This window comes from Solanum stenotomum, chromosome 7, assembly GCF_019186545.1.
Source record: "Solanum stenotomum isolate F172 chromosome 7, ASM1918654v1, whole genome shotgun sequence".
In the NCBI taxonomy this organism is placed as follows: Eukaryota; Viridiplantae; Streptophyta; class Magnoliopsida; order Solanales; family Solanaceae; genus Solanum; species Solanum stenotomum.
The window spans coordinates 40,459,506-40,482,005 of record NC_064288.1 but is presented as its reverse complement, the minus strand read 5'-3'; the positions used below and the strand labels follow the sequence as shown (position 1 = coordinate 40,482,005).

General features: G+C 43.0%; 1 non-coding gene and 2 pseudogenes across 3 annotated transcripts in view; all 3 read right to left on the bottom strand.

The window, feature by feature from the left end:
* Positions 1-2,810: 2,810 nt before the first annotated feature.
* On the bottom strand, positions 2,811-5,894 carry LOC125870441 (ATP synthase subunit alpha, mitochondrial-like; annotated as a pseudogene). Its single transcript, XR_007446893.1, has one exon. The product of XR_007446893.1 is annotated as an ATP synthase subunit alpha, mitochondrial-like (transcript).
* Positions 5,895-7,431: 1,537 nt separating this feature from the next.
* TRNAP-UGG (transfer RNA proline (anticodon UGG)) lies at positions 7,432-7,506 on the bottom strand. Its single transcript has one exon. It is a non-coding gene; the product is annotated as a tRNA-Pro (tRNA).
* A 13,401-nt stretch (positions 7,507-20,907) lies between these two features.
* LOC125870452 (uncharacterized tatC-like protein ymf16) overlaps positions 20,908-22,500 on the bottom strand; it is a 6,575-nt pseudogene continuing 4,982 nt past the window's right edge. Inside the window, exon 1 of the transcript XR_007446895.1 lies at positions 20,908-22,500. This exon is cut by the window's right edge and continues 4,982 nt beyond it. The product of XR_007446895.1 is annotated as an uncharacterized tatC-like protein ymf16 (transcript).

Below are 22,500 nucleotides of genomic sequence, written 5' to 3'. Positions count from 1 at the left end.
CTTAGAATGCATGAATGATTATTGCTTCAAATTGGATTTTCCTAATGAACTTGCTATATAAGAGCAATTGAGGAAGCGAAGCAGACGAAAATGAACATGTTTTATGAATTGTTGACAGGTACACCATCCGTCAATCCAATCTACCATATAGATAGAATAGAAAGAAAAAAATAATTTATTTTTCTGAAGCTTGATTTAGTTGTTCTAATTGTCAGAGTTTAGAGTGTAAGGTGTCTAATTTTCTTGTTCGATTGAATTGGGAATTGGTCGCTGTTCATTCCAGAACGGTCACCCGAAAAACGAATAAACAACGACATCAATGATGTGGAACTCGGGTAGGCTTGTGGCATACCTTTGCCCTAAGCTAACAACTTTCTTATGATATTAATAGTTGGATGAAAAGAAAGATCTTTCTATCAACGCAGGGGAAGATTTTACCTTTTGACTGCAGTTGAATGGGTTTAGCTTAGAATTGAACTCAGTGGGGTAGAATTTGCTTAGATCTAGAAAGCGCCTCTTTTTCCGAAGAGATTCTTGCCAACACAACACCAAGGACATCCTTTGGGAGAGTGATTAGCAATTGGCACTGTAACTGGAAGTGGCGAGGAACTCAATGCATCTTACACTGGCTCGAAAGTAGCTTTAAAAGACTGAAAATAGGATTTGAGGATATGCTTGGATGGGACTCCACCCACTGTAAAGGTAACACAAGCAGAAGAACTGTGATTCGCACAAGCGGAAAAACTTCTTTTCGAAACCTTATCTAAAAAGCCAATCTTCCATTCTGCTACTGATACGTGCCTTTATCCAAGTCTTCTTCATCTGCACGTGCAACCACTACTGAGACTTCTACTTCTACCTTGCTTTGACTAGCTTTTGACTTATGGGGCGCTTAGGCTTAAAAACGCTCATCAAACAAATGCGCCAAAAAAAAGTGGGAGGTGGTCTCGTATTCTCAATAGGAGCACGCCTGCTTTTAGCTCGTAGTTTCACTCTTGCTTTTCTTCAGCTGCTTGGATGAGAGAGGACTCAGAGCAGAGACAAGCACCCTCCAAACAAATAGGCAGGGGAGAGATCCTTACCAATACATTCTAGATCCGGCTTAAAAGACAAAGAAAAAAGCATCTCTTATATTAATACAAATACAGATATCGATTCATGCTACAGATGACACTTCCAATCGAAACCAGGGACAAATGAACCGATTATTTTCACAGATCTGCAACAATAAAAAAGCTGATTTGAGATCGTTTATCCAGGAAAGGCAACATCTATCGCAGACCTTCAACTCGTGATTGAACTAAGAATAAAATAAGGTTTTTCTCACTACACGAGTAAGAAGTGACTAGCTGCCTACCTACTCAATATCTATCTCAATATCTAAAAAAAGAGACGTATTTCGCCTGCCACTCTACCGAGTTAACCAGAAAAGAGAGTCCGAACGAATGGAATACTTGGAGTGAGAACTAGAGTAGCTAACGAACGGCAAGCAGTATAAGGAGGGATCATTTTTTGGAGTTTGCAGTTGAAACAATAAGGAACTTATATGGAGAACGAAGAGAAGAAAGAAGTGAAGAATCACCAGTCATCTTCTTCGATGCACCCTCTCTTTGTCAATCAAGATATCTTTCTTCTCATGGAGAGTGTGGCATTGCTAACTTCCTTTCTTTGGATGACATTCTGACAAGACTTGGATATACAATGCCCTCAAGGTCTTGGCGTTGTAATCGACTAACAGTGGAAACCATGTAGTATCTTTTTCTGAAGAGTCAATGTGCTGATAAGGTATGTCAGTACTTTTCCTTGGGTGCAGGTCTTGCACATGGTATTAGCTTACATCAGGTATTTCAAAGGTGGTGGAAAGACCCTGCAAATGTATATCTGAAGCGCTTATATCAATCATTGCCTTGTGTAGTTGTCTGGGAGCTATGGAAGAGGAGAAAGAAAAGAAGGTATGGTGGTAATATCTCCTTGAACAGGCGAATTTTTCAGGTTTCAGCAACTTTGCAAAATTTACTGGTGTACAGGTTTCCTAAGATGAAAAGATTGTCTTCTAATTGGCCTAAATTGGTTAGTGAGTTGGAGAGCAACATCCCCAGGCTACATTATAGAAGAGTATGTTGGGAATTCCCTAGTGGACAATGGATTAAATGTAACACAGATGGTGCATCAAGAGGTAATCCAGGTAAGAGTGGTGCTGCTGTGGTGTTTAGAGATGCTGCTGGTGATTTTATATGTGCTGCTACCCGTTCAAACTAATATGTATTCAGAGATAATGGCTATTCGGTTAGCTGCTGAAATCTGTTTGCATAAAGGCTTCACAAATGTGGTGATTGAGACTGATTCAACCATTGCTAGACTGATCATGATACAAGAGGTTTCTGCACCCTGGGCTGCTGATACAATAGTCAGGAAAATTATTACTTTGTTGAGGGATAAAAAAATGCAATTTTCTCATGTGTACAGGGAAGGAAATGCTGTGGTAGATAGCCTAGCTAATTATGCCATTGATGAGGAGATTTCTGGCACTTTTGAGGAGTTCCACCAGCTTCCTGCACAAGCTAGAAAGCTTATCAATGTTGATAAAGCTCAGATTCCTTCGTTTAGAGTCAGAGTCCATCCATGGAGATTCTAGTCTTGATCCTCAAGTGTGTGTACCTGCAAATAGAAGAAGATGAACAGGTGGTTAGTCTGATTCACTTAGGGCCCTATTTAAACAAAGTATATATATACTTTTGACCCCCAACCTAGAGTAGCTAGGTGGGGAAATCAAATTAATCCTTGTTCATACATAGGCTTCTCTGGGTTAGGTGGTTGTTAGACGAGATTCTGCGTTAATTCTATAAATTCAGATAGGTCTTTGAAAAGCCAGCTAGAACACCCTTTTGAAAGAGCATCGTAATAGGTATCTTGGAGGTGCCCTGGAATTAGAAGAGCGTCGTCTCCTATAACATCCTCAACTAGATCCGCTATGTTCCACCTCTCGGGTACGTCCCTACCGCTGAGTCGAAGCAACTCTGCGCTATTTTTGCAGATGTCGCGAAATAACTGAGTTAACTCCGGTGGAGCGCTTTGCGCGTCCGACGTAGTTGAACTAGTAGAAGAAGCGAAGGAAGAAGTGGAACTTTGCATAAAGTGAAGATCGCTCGGGGTGAGTAGAAATGCACTGTTTTCCATATCCAAAAATAATAAGATTATTTTTTCTTTCTCTGCTCCCCCCCAAAAAAAAAGAGACTGAATTTCTTCCACCTTCCCTGTACGAGTAGTGAAGAAGTATAGATTTAGTTGGTTGTTGACCAACGGAAAGCATGGGATCAAAAAAGGCAGAATTTACGCAATTTATTTTCTAAGAAAGAGATCATAAAGGAAGCAGACTCTTTTTAGCTATTTTTTCCTTTTATTTGTGGTACCCATAAGAGACCTTTTTCCTTTCCTTGTATTGTATTAAATTGAAATAAAAGCTAAAGCACTTTCTTTTAAGAATGTATCTGGTTCCATCTTTCTTTCGTTAGTTAAGCCACCTTTTTCTAAAAAGGATTGTAGTAATTCTGGTTTGACACTATTTGGAATGGCTCTCTCATATTGAGAAATTCTGTCTAGTGGCATTAGATCACAAAATCCATTGATAGCTGCATAAATGACTAGAATTTGTTTTTCAATTGGCAGTGGTGCATATTGTGGTTGTTTCGGTACTTTCTGTCAGCCTTGCACCTCTATTGAGTAATGCCTGAGTCGCAACATCAAGGTCTGAGCCAAATTGAGCAAGGGCGGCCACTTCGCGATATTGTGCCAATTCAAGTTTTGAACTACCGTAGATTTTTTTCATAGTTTTCAACTGAGCGGCAGACCCGACACGACTGACAGATAAGCCGACGTTAATAGCAGGTCTAATTCCGCGATAAAAGAACTCTGTTTCCAAACAGATTTGTCCATCAGTAATGGGGATCACATTGGTGGGAATATAGGCCGATACGTCTCCAGCTTGTGTTTCAATGACGGGTAAGGCGGTCAAGCTACCTGCGCCTGTCTGGTCCGATCGTTTAGCCGCTCTTTCTAAGAGATGGGAATGTAAATAGAAAACATCCCCCGGGAAAGCCTCACGACCTGGTGGTCGGCGTAACAATAATGACATTTGTCGATATGCTACCGCCTGTTTACTAAGATCATCATAGATTATTAATACGTGCATTCCATTATCACGAAAATATTCCCCCATGGCACACCCAGAATATGGGGCCAAAAATTGTAGAGGAGCAGGATCCGAAGCGGTGGCTGCTACAAGAATAGAATATTCCAAAGCATTCGCTTATGAAAGAATTTGAACTAATTGTGCCACAGTTGAGCGTTTCTGTCCAATTGCTACATATACACAATACAATGTCTCACTCTCAGAGGTGGCCCTTGAGTTCAGTTGCTTTTGGTTTAATATGGTATCGATAGCAATAGCAGTTTTTCCAGTTTGTCGGTCCCCGATTATAAGTTCTCATTGACCACGACCTATAGGAACCAGGCTATCTCGCTTTTAAACCTGTTTGCATAGGCTCATGCACTGATTTACGTTCAATAATCCCAGGGGCTTTCACTTCAACACGTCTTCGCTCGTGATCGCTTAGAGCCCCCCTTCCATCAATAGGTACTCCTAAGCCATCGACCACACGCCCTAGCATAGCCTTTCCCGCAGGAACATCCTTAATAGATCCAGTGCGCTTCACAAGATCTCCTTCTTTAATAGCAGTATCACTACCAAAGACAACAATCCCTACATTCTCATTCTCAAGATTCAAGGCTATTCCTTTCACATCGCTGGCCAATTCAACCATTTCCCCAGCTCGAATCTCGTTCAATCCATAAACACGTGCAATCCCATCCCCAACTGAGACCACTCGACCGATTTTATCCACTTGAAAATTCATGTAAAAGTGTCTAATTCGACTTTCTAATAGACTTGTTAGTTCCGCAGCTCGGGGAGAAAGTTCCATAATGAAATGGTTGATAGATAGAAGGGAGAATGCCGCTGACAAAGAGGAGCTCTACAATCTCTCATTTTTTTCATTCCTTCAAAGACCAGATCTAAGTCCTGTCGAGCAATCGCTTGCAAAACCCTTTTATAAGGCAGGCTGCGATGGGTCCCATAGTTCTCTATCTGAGATAGGTGGTCCAAGTAGGTTTCCAAGGATAAGGGCTTCCCAAAGGGATAGAAGACTTCCCCCCGAATCAGGTGCCTTTTCTCAAAAAGAGACGTGTCTTGCACTCTGTCTGAATGAAAGGCTTCCTCGATTTTGAATTCCGTTTGGAATTGGGCGTTAATAACCGCCTCGGAAATAGCCTCGGGCAAGGGACACTCGATAGTATTTATCGTAAGGCACCCCGCGAGCTCCCTTAGTCTCTCTCCATCCTCCTGTAACAGATGATAAGGCTCCGCAATAGGAGGGGCTGCGGGTTCACCAGGGTTGGGAGAGTCCGGGGCCGGTTGGTTAAGACCGGCTTCAGAATTAGCAGGGGAACTACTTCCAAATAAATCTGCTAATTTCGAAGCCCAGCGAAAGCGACTTCCTCCAGCGCCCTCACCTGATCCTGAGCCAGAGGCCCCCGAAGGAGCCATCATGTTTGACGATTCAGAAATGCAGAATTGAAGAAACCATGCAATCGCCAGGGCCAGCGCTCCGGAGCAGCCCAATCCTCTGAGAAAAAAGGAAAGAGCCTTACCACCCAGAGATAAAGCTAGCCTTTCGAGAAAGCCCCAACAGAACTCAAGAGAGCCCAGTAGAAAACAGAGAGAGTAGAAGGTAGCAAGCAAGAAGCTAGAAAAAAGGAAAAATAATAAGACACTCGATAAGAAAAAACTGGAATTCGATCTTGGAAATAGGAGAAAAAAGCTCATCATAACCGTGAAAGTCACTCTACAAAGGATAATCATACATAATTCGATTTCCTCTTCTTTCTTATGCTCGTAGGTCAGTCTATTCGACTTTTTCTTGCAAATCCTCTCTTTTCTGCTTTTGACTATTATTGGGCCCTGCAGTGGTAGAACCTGGTGAACCAGGCATACTGCTTGACTTGCTTTTTTTCTCTTATGATATTTATGATATTGATAAGTTGAGCCTTCTCTATTGCCTATAATAAGAGGTCAAGGATCGAGTTGTCTGTTCATAGTTTCACTTCGCTTCTCCCATTCTGTTCCCCTCAGACTATTAAGGGAAAACAAGGACACCTGTGAACTCGGATAACCTTGTGGCATACCGTCGAATCTACTTTACCCTACGCTACCATCTTTCTTCCTTGTGATTCAACCACGGCGGATATTTAGTCAACTGCGGTTACGCTTAGACCAAGAACTCCTATTCTATTGCATCAAGAGCTGATTCAATTGCAGCACTTACTGTAACAAGAAGAGCGTGAACTCATTCTCAAGCACTTGCAGCGGCTGGCTTTTTTTCTTAGGATATTTAGTAAGGCTAGGTTCAATAGAGGCAATCCATTTATTCATAGTAGCTGTCCAACGGGAAAACTCTTTCAATCAAGCAAGTAAGCCAAGCAAGGCAAATCGCCAATCGATTTGCCAATCCAACTACGGACAAAATACCACGCCCACGGGCTCGGCCGAACCGAGCCGCCCAGGCCGCAAGCTACAAAGAGGCAGATTCTCAGACTGAAGAAGCAGTGGCTACCATTGCTGAAGTCCAGCATCAGGAACAACCTCAAGCTGGTGGCCCAGCCCAAGAAGCTGCTGCTGAGCCCGTAGAGACTGGAGCCAAGCCTGGAAGGGCGAACAAAGGAACTCAGACTGTGGAGCAGCAACCTGTGATCCATTCGGTTAACCACATGTTCTTTTTACTCGCGAAAATGGTGCCTTTAAAGCAAACTAAGAGCAGGGAAGGGACTATGGCCGGCATAAGCTCACCAATTAGGATGCGTGACTAACACATCTTTTTTTTTTCAAATGATCTGGGCATTTTCCTTTGGGCTGGGAGGGTTGTTATGTAGGCGTACAACTCTTCCTAGGTTGTATTCAATCACGAATCACTAAAGAATCGATTAGTAGTATGCCTGTGCCAGAAGACCTTCTCGCATATGATTTCTAGTCAGTGTGCCGCAAGTGGCTTCTCGATGAATAAGCTGCGATTTCTCTTGTTGATACAGTTTCATTTTTTTGGGCAGTTTCGTATTCTAATGATCCCGTCTTACCTGATGATTAGGATTTGCTTTCCCTATTTGAAAAAAGGAGATCTGTGTCACTCTCACTATGCTTCACACATGAAATTATACAGCTTCAAGGGCTCATCATAGCCCTTTTTGTGACTCGACTCAAGCTCATCATAACATTTTTTGTGATCACGCTCATCATAACCTTTCCTGAAAGTAGACGACAAGTTTGAAATCTTAACGCCAGCATAATCATTGAAAGAGTATCTACTTTTTCGCCACATCGCATCAAGGTGACATGATTCGAACCTATGGCCCTCTGTACCCAAAACAGATGCGCTGACCAGACTGCGCTACACCTCGTCTCACCACCCCGAAGCATATAGATCCACCCGATCGATGAACACTCAAACCGAACTCGCCCATCCTTTTGGAGGCATGTGAGAACCAATCCGAGTAATCAACCGCTTTTTTTTTAATCTGCCTCAAGCACACCAACCCTACCGCCAAAAAGTCGTCCATATAGTGCAGGAGCGCTCACATTTTTTTGCTTACTCTTTCACTTTCATTTCTCAATCCGGCTCACTCCCGGCTATGGTTTGGACCTTTCGCCTTCTTAGAAGTGGATTCGAACCATTGACACAAGGATTTTCAGTCCTTTGCTCTAACCAGCTGAGCTACTTGAACCACTTTCCTAAAGTCTATTTTCTTCATCGAAGAGTGCCCTACCTTACCACTTGACTAGTAAGGGAAAAGCCCTTTACTAAACTAATAAAATAGAATAGATAGGCTTTTTTCGCTTCTTCGTCAAGCTTTCGAGCAGCTCTTTCAACTGCCACCTAATCCCCCAACATGCTCAAGAACCGAGAGCCGTCCAGGGACTGCCGGAGGGAGCTTGCTTATAGAAAGAAGATAGGCCAGAAAAACAAGGTGCAATGGGCTCTCCGCTCCTAGTCACTAAGAAGTGCTATTCTGTCCTTCGGTGGACTGGACTCCACCAAGAGGTTCTTTCTCTCACGTAATTTCGCCCGCCCGTTTCATTTTCGTACCGGAGGAAATGGGATTCGAACCCATGATACAATCTTCTTGTATGTCGATTTAGCAAACCAATGCCTTAAGCCACTTAGCCATACCTCCAAGTTGTTGATCAGAATGAAATTGGATGTGCCGGGTTTTGTTGCTTGCCCGAAGGAAGGGCTATCTGATCCGATCAACTACGTAAGCTGTAGCGCGCTAGCGCACGTACTCTTCCTTTATGAGCGAGACTCCATCCAAATCTGCCACTCCTTGGGCGAGGCCTTCTGTTCTATGAACACCCCACCACTGAATGATTCACTTTCAAGTTCTCGCCTCTGACCCGGGAGAACACAGGGTCAAGCCAAGACCTGACCCGCCTAAATGGAATTCATATCTCCTTCGTCTGGTCGAGAAGGGAGGGGAACTGGACTCTGCCTCTTCTATTACATTTACATTACATTACGGAGAAGTCCATTCTCGTCATGATCGATCCACGTCCTAGCGTAGTGCCCGGCTTGCTTAGCAACCAAAGCTAGCTTACTAAGGTAGTTTACTTTTTCATTTTGAAAAAAGAAGGCGAAAGGATTTTTCCTTGATTGCACGAGCTAGCCAGCAAGGCCTCCCTTACTCACCTCAACATCTATAAAAAAATTTCTTTCTCCTTTTCATTTCATAATAATAAGGTAAGCATCCAGCTCTCGATCCAGAGCTACTGCTTCAAGAATCAACTGAGCTCAGGAAGTCAAGTTAAGACGTCGACTTTGACAGGGGAGATGAAAAAGAATTCCTATCTTTAGAAGTAAATCCCACTAAACTAGACTTGTACGCTTGACATGAAAAGTAGAGGCAAGCGGAGTCAAAGGCCGAGCCTCAACCAGCAAAGGGGGACAGCCATGCCAATCCAAGCACAGTAAAAGTGTGCCCACTGTACCTTTCTTTCTTTACCCTAGACTCTGTTCTTCAAGGAGACCCATGTGCATTTCCTCTATTCTGTGCTCGCTACTCCCTTGTGCCTTTAGTTGAAGTATAGGTCGTCGATTCAATCTATCTTGATGGGATTTTTCTAGAAGGTAGCGAGAAGACTAGTAGTATGGACAAGAGGCTACATCAATAGCTGAAAATTTTGGGTAGGGTAGGCTTGGAGTCAGAAGTCCTATTCTTCCCAACCAAATAAGCACTTTTGCAAAGTTCACCTTCCCGCAGTCAAAACAAGACTTACGGATAGCAATCAGACCTTACCAGGGATAGGGACCAGACTATAGAGCCTAATTAAAAAGAATTCGGGCTTGCTTTTTCAATTAACATCTATGAGCGAGGATTCCTCTATCTCTTGCTCGCTTCGATCGGACTCTGACAGCTTAGGGAAGAATGATGGGTCGCTAACAAGGCCCCTAAATGATTGCTCAGAAGGCCTACCTGTTTTTTTTCCCAATCTGTCACTTGCTCGTCCCTCTCTCATGAAAATGGTCTCTCCTCTCCTCTCGCTGTCAGGTTTGGTTCTTGTTCCAGGTTGGCTCTCACTGTTTTATTATTGACTGTCCCATAGTTAGAATACGCTTTTTTTCGCTTGGTTATCTTAGAAGGGTTAGCTACGTCCTGTTGGCAACCATGAAACAACTAACACCCTATCTTCTACTCCGTACTATGAGATAGAGGCAATTAAATGGGAATTGCAATGAACTATTCGGTCCAGCCCCAATCTACTTTCCTCTTCCGAGATGCCTTCTTCACTGGCCAGGCAAGGGATAGAGTCTTGTCTTCCTTCTACGATTCCGAACTTTGTCCTAAGAGCTGATTCGTTCAAAGACAGGAAAGACAGTTTCGAAAGCAGAGACATAAACTGGGACAGGATTACTACTGGCTTGAAAGCGGCGTGACTCACTGTGATTGGAATCCGACTTCCTTGTGACCCGCTTACTTGCTTATGTTGTACCTCTTCCTTTGCTAACTCCGCCTGTATTTGAGCATGAACTAATCTTTCACTTCCCTCCTATCTCTTAAACCTTTACACTTGATAGTTCCCCTGACCACCCGGACGACCGGAGTAGAAGGGGGATGCCCTTTAATTAAGCAAAGAACACACCGAAGCTAGACAGATTGGAAAAGCCCCTTTATGGAAGGACCTATGTAGAAGCTCATTCCGGACAAAGGAAATCTCTGACACAGATTTAGGCTTCTCCGATTGAGAAAACCCCGACAATTACTTTTATAGTAGCTGCGAGCCTAAGATCAAAGGTAGTTCCAAAATGGAGTTCCCTATTTCCAGCTTGAAAAAGTAAAGTCTCAGTGCCAGTTGTAAGGTTAGGAAAGCCAGGTATGATGAAATCCTCTTTTCGAATAGGAATTGATTCGATCTTATTATTATAATATTCAGATTCAACTGAATATACTGTTTTCAAGAAGGAATCGCCATCACCAGTGGAAGTTGAACCCGGCGATCTCTTCCTCCTGAAGTATGGAAAAAGGAAGAAAAAGCAGTCAATCACAGGGAAGGAAATAGAGAAGGTAAGGGACCGCTTTCCTTGTTCAAGCCGGTATTTAATGAGTAAGTAGTAAGTAAGTGAGAAGTGGTGAATTGGCCAGGAGGAATAAAGCTTATTTCAAGTACTAATAAAAGCATTCATTACAAACTCTTGTGCTCACTTATCCAAGTATAGGATGTTTTCCCTGAGCCTGTCTGTGTTGAATACGCTTTTTCCGTGTAGAATAGAGATTCTATCTAAGATTGATAGAATATACGTTTTGTTTCTCTGATTAAAGGTTGTCCAAAGAGGACTAAGAGACAGATGCTGTGCTTGCAAGTAAGCTTCGGCCAAGCATCAGATAAACCAAGTTTGGGTTGGGAAATGGGCTATTTACCCCAGCAATATAGAATAATTATTACCCCTGCCACAGGCCAATGAGCACGACTTCCCATATGCCGGATAGCTTTGAAGACTAGCTCCTACATTCCTTCTTCTAGTTCCAGAAAGTACCTTTTATAGACCAGTCTATCTCCTCTGTGGGGAAGGCAAGGCTACTCTATCAGAATTGGAACCTTGGCTAGGGCTATCTAGAGTCTATGGCTATCTAGAGTAGAGTCTCGGTATCGGGAAATCAATAGTATAGGTCTTCCCTGCCTCTTCCGCTGGTGAGATCTCTGCTTGAACATAATCATTCTTGTTTTGGATCGTTTTGAGGGCTGTTCTAGATGGAAGACCTCTCACAGATGCTTACCTAAGCTACGAAACTCAATTGTTGGGCGCCTTAACTAAAGGAACTAAACCAGAGGATCTCATTCCACCTTATCCTTTGCTGAATCTTTCCTTTGTCCTTCCCCTGAACTGGAGACAAAACTTTCTTATTCAACTATGGGGGTTAGCGAAGGAAAGAAAGCTCAACACGTCTTCTTTAGAAGAATTTTCCTGCATCAGTATATCAGCTGATTAGATATGAAACTATGTAGTAAGAATCCGTCTTTTTTCTGCCTCAATTGAGACTTGTAAGAGGCCAGGCTTAGCTCCTAAAGATAGTAGGATTAACTGGGCTTAGCTTAGATAAAAGCTCTTTAAACTCATTCAATATCTTTCTCGCCTTATCCTGCTAACAGCCTATGAATGTGCGCTTGTCGGAAATCATCTTCAATCTTCGATTCCTAGTGCGCTGATTCGAGAACAAGCTCACTTTCGTTCGCTTCATGCTGCTCCTGCTAATGCTATTGCTACCTCCTCCTTTGCTCCTTCGATATGTGCCTGGTCGAAATCTTGCTTTATTTATATTCTTCCTGAAAAGGTCATACTTCTGCTCTCTTTCTTTCATCAGCTATTTTGACTATGAGAAAGCTTTTCATCAGATAGTCTTTAGTTCTTTTTGTAGGCCGGACATCTTTTTCCTAAAAAGTCCTCACATGGTCAGTGAAGGCCCAAGTATACCTATAAAAAAGAAATGCACGGCAGCTTTTGAAGAAAAAAGAGATGCATCTTTCTTTTCAACAAGAGGAATCACAGCTGATTAGAGTGCTACCAAGTTTCATTTTTGGTTACAACCCAAATTCCCGGGAGAATGAAATTCAAAAAGTTGAGGAACGAAGTAACCACATCCAATGGCCTCCTTCCTCTCCTTTAGAGTCGAGTCACTTCGTACCTCCTAGCCGTCTATTTCAATCGTGCCAGTCGGAGGAAAGCCCGTCTTTTTTTGCATACTCTTGGTGCCTAAAGGCAAAGATCTTCTTCAATAGCCAAGTCGAGCAGTCAAGCAGCGGGTTGAAGTCAAAGACAAGACAAGTCCTACTCTCAAGGAAAAGGCTAAGAGCGGTTGTTCCATTTCTAGCTCGTTAGGGATGGGATTCCTAAGACCTCTGATGCCCTGACTCTCAGTCTCAATCAAGTAAGAAAGGGAACCCTTTTAGCTACGGCAATGGGTATAGACCTCTTCCCTCCGCTGCTTACCCAATGGACCACTTAGAATAGACCGAATCGAAGGCCGTAAGCATTCTATAATCATTCCAAGTTTTCCAGGCTGCCCATTCTCTTTGTATGAAAATAGGAGTAGGAAATGTCGTAGGTAAAGCCGTCCAGTACTACATCCGTAAGCCTTCCATGTATTGCATTCGTTCGTTGGGGAATCCATATGTTCATTCCCATCAGGGGAATTTGCCTTGATTTCGATTCTATTACGTACAAGTGGGCCAACCAGTCTGTCTGGTAATTGATTCTGTATTCAAGGTAGGCTATTTCGTCCTAGCTTTCCAATTTCTCTGTCCTAACAGCATTCAAAGCCTAACATCCTTGCAAGCTTTGGATTCTTTCCTATCTCTGACCGGGAAAGATGTTACTAAGCAAGTGAAACTGAAGTGAAACTGTACTCACCTCTTCTCCTTCTTGTCCTCTTGTACTTCCGTTCTTCTTATTCTCGTATTCGGAACCGGAACAAGCTCTTCTTTAGCAGCCTCGCTTTGTTAGCTTCTTGTTAGCAGTACTAGTTTGTAGTCTTTATTGACCTGGAACACAAGCTTTACCAGCCAACCCGATCTGACCTTCAAAACTCTCTTCTCATACTCCTCGTTCGTCGTTCTAGGCGTACTCCAGTTAGCACTTCTCTTACAGAGCCTTGTCTGTTCGATTGCTTTCCTAGTCTTCTTCCTGCTTCATTAGATAAAGCGTCTTCATTAATAGATAGAGTTGGAGTACGTAGTGAGAGTCAAGGTCAAGGTTGATTGATGAGTTCAGTGGACAGAACGATCGATGTGAGGCGTAGGTCAAGGCAGGAAGTTAAAGTGTGACTTCCCCCGTTGTTGGGGTCGGGGGTTAAGCGTCCGATTCGACAATGAACACTAAATGAAAGAGGCAAATCCATTTTCTCACCCGCCTACTATTGATTGGAGACTTATTCAATAGGTCCTCCTTCCCTACATAATGGAATTCCAGGGCGTCTTGCTTAGATCACATTTGCTTTCCCTTACTCCTGAATAGTGAAAGATTGAGCCCTTTTTGTTCAACCCAAGTGTTGGAGTTCCAGAGCACACTCTACCTTTGCTTCTTCATTCTTCTGTGCCAAGAATGATCCAATTGAATCTTCTGAAGCTGATATGTAAAATCTCAAGGGCTCAGAAGAGGCTCATTTATGCTAATCAAATTAGTACTCGTGCGGAAGTATTTCCCTTATCATAGAAGGTTTGAAGCAGGCAGGGTCTTTAAAGCAAAAAAGCAAAGCAAGTTCCAGGGATGCGAGCAGAGGGGGGTTTCTCGATAGTCCAAAACTAGTGATCTAGGCTTCTCCAGCAAAGAGTCGACGCATGCCGAGTAGACTAAAATTTGTGGCACCATATCCTACCTATCCCGAAGGGAAGTCTCGAAAGTGGGATAGTATATTAACTCAGTCTCCGACGAAGAAGGTTCAGACATGCTTCGACTTAGCCCTATGATCCGCTAATTCATTTTTTTTTCTGGTATTCCGCAAAGGAGGTGGATAGGGTCTCCGACGAAGAAGGTTCAGACATGCTTCGACTTAGCCCTATGATCCGCTAATTCATCTTTTTTTCTGGTATTCCGCAAAGGAGGTGGATAGGGTCAGCGAAAGAAGTGGCGAGGGCAGAAGAAAGGGTTTTCAATTCAAGATTCCCGCTCCTTAAAATGGGTATTAAACAAAGGACATAGTGGGTTAGGTAAACCTATTTTGAGAGGAAAGATCTATCAAAGCAGAAAGTCCAAAGCCAAAGGTTTTTTTCAATGCGTATGCTTTAAAAGTCAGACTTGGAATATATTATTTATCTGTACTTTATTAATGGGATAGGAATTCGTAGTGGGACGTTCTTTTCGTAGATCCTTTGAGCGAGACAGGTGTTGCGTCGGGGCCTCCTCAAGGTCATTCAGAACCACTTTAAGGTTGTTTATTGACCATAGCAACGCAATGTTCAGTGGTGGGGCAAAGCACTAGCGAGAAGCTTCCCTTGGGATTGTTTTCCCAGGCAATTTTCCTTTTTTGCGCTTATACACTTTTCTCTGTCTTTGATGTCAAGCCCAGTCCCAGTGACCCATTGGATTGGATTTCTCCCTTGGGCGGACTCCATATGGGGATAACTTGTTACTTGTAAAGTCCAGGAATGAATGCTTATTAAGGAATTGGTAAGCTGATGTGCCATTACTGGGTTCCATCCTCTGGCAATTATCGACTCGGGAATGAACGAAGTCGCTTCACTTCAAAGTAGAGGTTTGTGGTAACAGTGGACTAACAGATCAGCTCCAAGGCCCGAGTGCCTAGGTTGGAGTGGTAAGAGTCGCTGCCGATGAGTTCCAGCTGCCAGAGTCTTTGATAAGAAAGAGGCGTCTGAGTAAACAGAAGTGAGATCTTCCTATTGATACTAGTACTAGTGGGACTGGCTCCCGGGGAAAGGGAATTACTCTAGATCTTGGCAATGGCACTCCAACAAGCTCGACAGGGAGAGAAAGAAGAGAAGGAGAAGAGGAAGTACGACGAAAAGGGTATGAAATAGGTTGCTTGTAGCGATTGTGATTGCTTATTTGGTTGGGATTACCAGCCTGACCAAAGAATAAGATAAAAAGAAGAGTTCCCTCCTACGACTACATGCCCATTAAGAGCTATACCTGGAGTCGAGCTAACTGCATAGGCAGAGGGGAACTTTCCTAAAAAGCCTAATAGCAATTAACCGCATTGGAAACGACGAATCACACTCTTAAAGGAGGTTACCTCCCAATAGATGTCAGGAGGGAGCAAGGCGTGAGTGCTCTGTCATCCTTCGACCGCCCCCCTTTCCACCTCTAAGTAGTGGTGTTGGTGTGTCTCGTTGCAATCATTCCGGTCAATCCCTTTCCTGAACCATAGGTAAGGGATGACAAGAGATGGCCCCAATAGCAAAATAAACCAGCCCCTCATTTGAGAGAGTAAATAGAATAGTGTCAGGCTTACGACAGTCTGACTTTTGAACGACTAAGCAACTACTAAGCTCCCGCCCACCCCAAACCAATTAGGGTAAAGTGTTCATTAATACCTTCAATAGCTCCGAGATATTGGCCCATGACCATGTTTACTTCATCTTCAAGAGCAAGCATCCTGGCTCTCAGGGCCTCAAGCAACCCTGGATCCTTTCCTACTTCCTTAGTAATTCCAAGAAGATGCTTCAACCCCGTTAAGTTCTAGCTGGCCATCACGGTCCAATAAAGATTTGCAATTTCAATTTGGAATTGTTGAGCAGTAGGTTAAAGATAACCTCCTTTGAAGTACCCTGTGTGGATCCGGGGGCTGCTTCTGCGCTGGCTTTGCTAGCTTGCATGACGGGCTGTAAGACACTCAATCAATCGGGCACTATCCCACCCTTCTTCCTTGATCTACACATTCACGCCCTTTAGAGTTAAGGAATGACGGTTATGAGTTCTTGCTTTTGAGTTCCCACTCTAACTATTTAGAAGACTATATATAATAATACCTTAATGAATTGAAGCGGATAAAGCTCAGCATTTCTCTAATTTGAATGGAAAGTTGCTTTTGACTCCTCCGCCTTTGAAGGCTGGTTACATCCAATGTCTCCTACGAGGCTGCCTTAAAGTTCTCTTTGTCTAGGCAGAGGTATAGCCCTTTTTGAATACATTTGACTTGGTGCTCACTTGTAGGAAGATTCCCCGCTCTGAAGTCAAGTCTTTTTTGGAGCTCCTTCCAAAGTGGTTGGGATTAGACTTTCAATTGGATGTGTCCCGGTCAAATCGTTAACGACAGATCCCTGCAGACGTACTACTTTCAATCAAACCTTCTCTCCTTTACCTTCTTGATTGATAGATAGTGAGGCCTAGGACTTGCTTCCTTAGATTTGTTGAATTTACTCTGTCTTCACGAATTGGATTTGAACAAATATCTCTGGGCGACTTTCCTTTTAATCGATCGTGAGGGGGGTTTCCACTTTATTACTCAGGTAGAGTGAAATGGCTAGGCTCCCCTATCACCTTTCCTTTCGGTGATATATTTTGCCTTAGCACTTACAAAGTAGACGTCATTTATTGAGTTGAAGTGAAGTCTTTCCGTTCCCGATTCAATTACAGTTGTTCTCGCTAAAGCCCGATCTAATCCCGCTTGAGCGGCTGAGAGAAATCCTGATCTTCCAATTGCGTCAATACAATAAGTTAGATGCCTGAATCACTCCGTGGTTTTATAAACCCTAAAAAAGAATGAATAGGCGCCCAGATGGAAAAATTACGATAGAAATAAAGCTTGGAAATGAAGAATGCGGTCGCGAAAACAATGAGATCATCAACAGAAACTATAAGATAGACTTGAATACCTGTCAATCGGTATTCTATATGATGTGATACTGCTAGTTTCATTTGCTAGTAAGAGAAGCTGTGGTGAATGAATCCTTCTTAGCTAAGGAATGCTTGTTGGACACCCACCCATTGTCTAGTTCCGGCTTGCGCTCCTCGTTGCCTTTGTTTGCACGGTCTCATCACTTAGTGGTCTGGCATGCAGTTAAATAGGTTGACCCTGGAAACCGCTTTCTTAAGTATGTTGTACTAGGGGACAATGTAGGAGGACGCTCGTGTATATGAATTTTTTTTTTGTAATTGGGCTTTTTCTTTCCTATCAGAAATCTATGATTTCCCATCAAGGTTCAGCTGTGAAATCCCAAAGAGGTTCAGGGTTCGTAATTTGAGTATGGATCTTTCACCTATCTAAATTTGGGCTCTTATGAACTCTCACCATCCCTATGGTACTATGGCTGTACAGCTAGAGTACCCTATGAAGAGATTTTCCACTCTTTGTTTTGTAGAGTAGGGGGTTGTGGGTTACCGTGCTCTATCTAGAATCGACCATGTTAGAAGTCTTAAGGTAGAGAGGTTGATTGTGCTTCATGTCTCCCAAGAGCATATTGTTCTGAGTGAGGGTAATGTTTGCTATCGCCGCTTCCTGTTTTGCATTCTTAGCGAAATGCGTTTTTCCGTTCACATCAAACATCGTTCTTTTCCCTTTTGCCCCTACCTTGGTGTTGACCTTAGGTTCGCTAGCTTCCTTTCCAGTATCGTATGGGGAGTAAGTTAAGCCATTCCACTAAAATACTCTTTATTGATTGAGCTTTCTCAGTCTTGGTTTGAAAGCCTTGACAGTTCAGTTCTCGTAGTTCGTAGCCATCATTAGAGGAAAGAACTTGTATTACAAGGATTCATTAACTGTAAATCTGGCAATTCCTACCAGGGTGGTGGGTCAGAGCGGATTCCCTTGCTTTAGGGCAGGAATAGCGGAATGGTTAGGGGGCTTGTCTTTAAGCAGCTGGCTTCCACGTAGCTACAGCTGCAGAGGATAGTCTCTAAAAGCTACAACCGTCTCTTCTTATTATTCTCCGTAAACATACCTAGATTTTGGCAATCACTCTACTGACAGAGAACCTAAGAGCTACCAATAAGCCTTTAGGCAGACAGCGGAAATGGTAAATGTCGTCTTCCTTTACAATGACTTCTTCCTTTCCTCTTCACCATACGCAATTCTAGCTCACCCTCGGATCAGGGGATACCTTAAGTCAGCAGCTCCCTTTGAAGATAGGGCATTTACATAAACTCCGAAATCGTACCCAGGGAGCTTACATCAGGAAACTCCCAAGCTTGCCGAGGAAGGAACAAAACAGAGAAAGACACCGTCCAACCGCTTTTTTATGTGCGCGTAAAACTTTTGAGTATCTTTGCACTGCTTGCTCCCTTAGATCATTGGCTACCAGAAAGACTAGAACTCAGGAACATCAATATGGTTAGGGATCATTAAGGTACGGCCCTTAGCCTATTCCTTTCTGCCTTTTGAACGAATCTAGAACCTCAATTAGCAGATTCATTAGAAACCTTTCTTGGAAGACTTAATTCATTAGATAAGCCTAGTACATAATCACTGATAGGATCATTCTTGAAATTAACAAAATAATTAATGGGCACTTTGAAGCAAGTTGATCCTAGAAGACTAACCTCGTAGCTCACTTAGATCAATCAGTTCAAGCATTGACAAACTCGCCTTCCTTCTGTGTTCAGGACGGAGACTCTTTCTGCCTTTGTCGAACTGCCTTGACCCCTTGGCAGGCTTTGACCTGCTTTCCTTTGCTTACCGGAGAGCGGATTCTTTATTACTGACTTTTCGTGGTTGATTACACCTCGAACATAAAGTAGTCGGTCCTTGTGAGGAGGAGGACTCTTCTCTTGCTGTCAAAAGTGCTTACTCATGGTCTATCGTGCAGTTGATGATATCATTCTGGACTAGTTTCCAGGCATACGCCAACCATACATACCGCTTTCTCGTTCAGGAATTTCTTAAGATTAAGGTTCGAAAGGACCGGGCGGCGATGAAGTATGAGTCTAAAACACTATATGCAGAGCTGCCTTAGCTCAATAGATCAACGAATCAGGAGATGACTTCTTAAACGTTCGCGAATGGAAAAAAGTTGCTTTAGGCATGGACCACAAACCCACGAACCTAATAGTTGGATCCATGAGGAGACAGGAGAAAGCCATTCATTCCGGTCATTGAGCCCGGATTGAGGATTGATTGATCTAAACCAAAGACTTGATTATATATAGGAGAAAGGCGTTCTCATACCCTGATACCGCTTTGTGGAAACCTAGAATAGAAGAAAGTCTCTCTAGGATGGCTCTGTCCTAGCTAGACTGAGTCACAACTACTTATTATAGAAGACTCATGCACACTTCCCTATACTTCTCCTAAGTGACATCAAAATACTCTTTCAGCCGATTCGAAAGCAGCAATAGATGAGATTGAATCAGACAGAAGGTTCACCCCTCACCCTGGGGGATTGGGAAGTTGAGACTTCCTTGCTCTTAGGCCCACTGTAAGGCCAATAAGATCAGGAAGAAGGGGATTGGATTCTTCCTTTTATCCGGACTGACTCTAATCGTGATTTTTACTCTATTATGATACCTCCCTCTGTCGCAATAGAAATCGAGAATGGAGGTGACTTCGCTACACTTGTTTATAGTTGGAAATTCCTACTCGAAGGCCCTAGTACTACTAAATTTCCACCAGATTAAATTGAAGCCTTTTTTCGGCATCCCTTCTCAGACGTCTTATTCCTTGCCTTAGTAATGTGCAATCAGCTACTTGGCATTCTCCTTACTTTCCTTGTAGATCTGAGGTAGTACTAATTAATGCTTGAATTGCTCCTATTAGAAATAGGGCTACTCTTGGGTACGAAAGAAGGATATTCCGAGCCTGGGCACATCCCTTTGATAGCTTTGTTTGGCCTCTTTTACTATGTCAATCCCTCCGTATTGGTTATGGCTGAAGCCGATCCTCTCCTTGGTACTTCACCTAGTGGCTAATCTTAAGTCTCTTCTCTCGAGCGGATGGGCCTATGTCACTAGAACAGGTGAGGAAGGCCTCCAATCACTGTACTGGCAATTCAAGATGAACTCCTTCCATGCCAATAATAATAGTACTGAACTTTCAAAAGAAGAGAGATGAGATCAAGCTTTGAAGTTGGTAGCTGAAAGAAAGCTGTTCATGAAGGTCAGGCCAGAGCATAAGGAAGGAAGCTCACTCAGAAGTGAATTCCGACTACTATTTTAGAGTACCGAAGCTCAATGACATTGATCACACCTACGGCCAGAAGAAAGAAAATACCTAGTGCCCCGGTCCCTCAATTGACTGACTGGCTTAGAGGGCATTCCGCACAATGACCAGTGCAATTCGCGCATTTGTCGGTAGAGGGTTCAGATAAAGTAAGTAGCTCGCAAAGAGGGAGTTCCCTGGCTGGTACCAATAGATAGAGCTACTAGTAAGATAAGAAAAGGCGGTTGAGAGTGGAAGGAGTTAACCTCTCAGCCTCAAAGGTGAAAAAATATAGCAACTAACAAGGAGTAGCTGTATAGGTACCAGTTAGGGTGCCAATCTAGTATAGCACTGCTAACGGGACGGTCAGTCGATAGCGAAAGCAAAACTTCTCACATCTCTATGACTCTTTGTTCTCATGACCTCAAAATGATTGACTACATTCAATATAAAGGAGAAAAAAGGATTTATCCCCCTATTCAACTACCCATCCAAGAGCATTTGGCTTCAGAATACTTTCTTCTTTTTCTTTTTCTATGGACTGCATAAATCTTATCTTCCAGCCTAAAGGAGGATAATCTCTTTTGGCAGCTCAATCCTCACGGTAATAATTATGCCAATTCTGCCCAAAAAATCTCTTCAGGTGATCAAGGGGGCTCCCTTTTTCAGTAGATGAGATTAGGATTAAAGGTATTATCTCAACGCCTCTTTTCTCTGGCTTGCTCTTTCAAATCCAATTTTGGCCTACAGTAATGTAATCGGGATTTCATCTCCTAAATTCTTTTTTCTATGAAAGCAAGAGGTGGAAAGTTTTGTTAGAAATTCTGCCTTATTCCATGAGATCTAGAAGCACTTCTGCAACTTTCTCTCTTCCCTAGCGCTTTTTTTTTTTTACTTTTTTCAAAGGGCAATGAAGGCCTTCCTTATATGTTCTCGCTCGATCGAAAGGATATAACACATACGAAACCTTAGCTTCACTGACTTTCTGAGGTCTAACCTTCACCACGACATTAGTGGCTTAGCTCTTCGCGCTTCCCGCAGGCTTTTTTATAGAGAGAGAATAAGGGGGGACGGCACGGAAGATTGGTCCACTCCGAAAAGCTGAGTTTTTCGATTCGCCCCCCTATGTGGTTGGCCTTCTTACCAGTCTGCCTCCTTTCTCTTGATGGAATATATCAATACCCGAGCTCCAGCCTTGCTTGCGTTCTTTACCAGCGCTCGCCAGATGTATCACTCATTCCGCTCCCCACTGAGCGGTAAGGGGTCTTCTTGTGTGTTATAATCTTTACGGGAATGAATCGCATATGTTGGTTGAGAATTGCTCTGGAATTCATTGATAATGACTTTGCCAGGTTCTAGGGAGGCTACTCTTCTTTTTTGTTAATCGAGCCGCTTTCCCTCATTCCACTTGTCCAGCTCTCTTCACGATCTTGTACAATCGATGCCACAAAGATAGCCAACTCTATTATCAAAGAAATAAGGAAGGGCGACAATTTGGCACCAGATATCCGGAGGTGTGGAAAGAGCAGCTGTGAGAAGTGGAAAAACCATCAAAAAACGACGATAGTTCGTGGAGGTTTCTACAGAAAGACCCCTTGGTTCTAGCAAATGGATCACAATTACAGCTACCTGGGAGCATACCGATGGAATGAACGAAATACGAACAGTTAACATAATATGGTCATAGATCTTAGGTTGTAGCTTGATCATGAGTGAATTTGTTGATGTTGCACCCATGAAGTATGGAAAGTGCCAAACATTGGGAACTACCCGGGGAGGAGTTAGGAACAGGAACAAGGAGAAGCGAGAACCACTTAAATGGAGGAATCGATTATATTTCGTCCTTTGTTCCCCATAGCAACTGGGGATCAAAAAGCACCAAATTTGATGACTTATTAAGGGAAAGACGAAGTAAGAGCATGCTATTGGAGACGTTGCAACATATGTCGGGAAGGCCTCCGTTGATTGTGTACGAACAAAATACGAATCCAAAGGCAGGGTAAGAAAGGGTTTAGCTAATGGAGATATTAACTCTTCCAGGAACCAGTAACGCGTAAACCATGTCAAACCAAGACCAATCAATATCCGAACGGAACGGATTCGAACTTCTCCTAGAATAGTTTCCGGTGCGAAATGAAATTCATAGGATATATATGAGTAATTCAAAGGAGAAATAGAAATATTTGATATGATTCGATTCATTTTAGTAATGAACAAAACTAATAGGATTGATTATGTATCAGAACTGAATGACTACACGAATCAGAACTGAATCACTACGCGAATCAGAACTTGAAACAATGAAAAAATAATGTT